The sequence below is a fragment of the Mus pahari genome, chromosome X (genome assembly GCF_900095145.1).
Source record: "Mus pahari chromosome X, PAHARI_EIJ_v1.1, whole genome shotgun sequence".
Lineage (NCBI taxonomy): Eukaryota > Metazoa > Chordata > Mammalia > Rodentia > Muridae > Mus > Mus pahari.
In genome coordinates this window covers 59,445,043-59,446,572 of record NC_034613.1, presented here as the reverse complement: position 1 = coordinate 59,446,572, position 1,530 = coordinate 59,445,043, and the positions used below count along the sequence as shown (strand labels likewise).

The window sequence follows — 1,530 nt, the reverse complement described above, 5'->3', positions numbered from 1 at the left end:
GAAGAAGAAGAAGAAGAAGAAGAAGAAGAAGAACAACAACAACAACAACAACAACAACAACAACAACAACAGAATGAGGTTCTGGTGACCCTAGCCGCGTTCACTCTTTAGTCCTTTCACCTACCCACTGGCGTACCAGGCAGACCCACCCTGTCCTGTGCCAGGAAAGTACTTCCACCAGCACCATGCCCTACCTATACCCAGCACTGACCCCAGAGCAGAAGAAGGAGCTGTCTGACATTGCTCGCCGGATTATGGCTCTGGGCAAGGGCATCCTGTCTGCAGATGAGTCCACTGGAAGCATTGCCAAGCACCTGCAGTCCATTGGCACCGAGAACACCAAGGAGAACAGGTGCTTCTACTGCCAGCTGCTGCTGACTGCTGATGACCATGTGAATCCCTGCATTGGGGGAGGGGCATTTGATCCTCTTCCACAAGACACTGTACCAGAAGGCAGATGATGAACGTCCCTTCCCCCAAGTTATCAAGTCCAAGGGTGGTATTGTGGGCATTAAGGTGGATAAGGGTGTGGTTCCCCTGGAAGGGACCAATGGCGAGACTACTACCCAAGGGCTGGATGGGCTGTGCCCAGTATAAGAAGGCTGGAGCCGACTTTGCCAAGTGGTGCCATGTGCTAAAGATTGGGGAACATACTCCCTCAGCCCTTGCCATCAAGGAAAATGCCAATGTTCTGACCCGTTATGCCAGCATCTGCCAGCAGAATGGCATTGTACCCATTGTGGAGCCTGAACTTCTCCCTGATGGGGACCATGACGTGAAGTGGGGCCAGTATGTAACTGAGAAGGTACGGACAGCTGTCTACAAGGCTCTGAGCGACCACCATGTCTGTCTGGAAGGTACATTGCTGAATCCCAGCATGGTCACCCCTGGCCATGCTTGCACCCAGAAATTTTCTAATGAGGAAATTGCCATGGCAATAGTCACAGTACTTCATCACACAGTGCCCCTTCCTGTCCCTTGGGTCACTTTCCTGTCTGGAGGGCAGAGTGAGGAAGAAGCATCCATCAACCTCAACGCTATCAAGTGTTCCCTGCTGAGGCCATGGACCTTGACATTCTCCTATGGCCAAGGCCTACAGGCCTCTGCTCTAAAGGCCTGGGGTGGGAAGAAGGAGAACCTAAGGCAGCCCAGCAGGAGTACATCAAGGGAGCCCTGGCCAACAGCCTCACTTGTCAAGGAAAGTATACCCCAAGTGGCCAGTCTGGAGCCACAGCCAGTGAATCTCTCTTCATCTCTAACCATGCCTACTAACCAGAGCTGATCTAAGGCTGCTCCATCAACACCCCAGGCCCCTGCCTATCCACTTGCTGTTGAAGAGGGGCCTTCAGGCTCTTTCCTGTCATTCTTCCTGCTGCCCTCGTGTGTGTGGTGTTGTCTGTGAATGCTAAATCTGCCATCCCTTCCAGCCCACTGCCAATAAACAACTATTTAAGGGGGAAGAAGAAGAAGAAGAAGAAGAAGAAGAAGAAGAAGAAGAAGAAGAAGAAGAAGAAGAAGAAGAAGAAGAAG

The 1,530-nt window shown here is 51.8% G+C and overlaps 1 pseudogene; it reads left to right on the top strand.

The window, feature by feature from the left end:
- The first annotated feature begins 185 nt into the window (after positions 1 to 185).
- On the top strand, positions 186 to 1,314 carry LOC110313750 (annotated as a pseudogene).
- Positions 1,315 to 1,530: the final 216 nt, after the last annotated feature.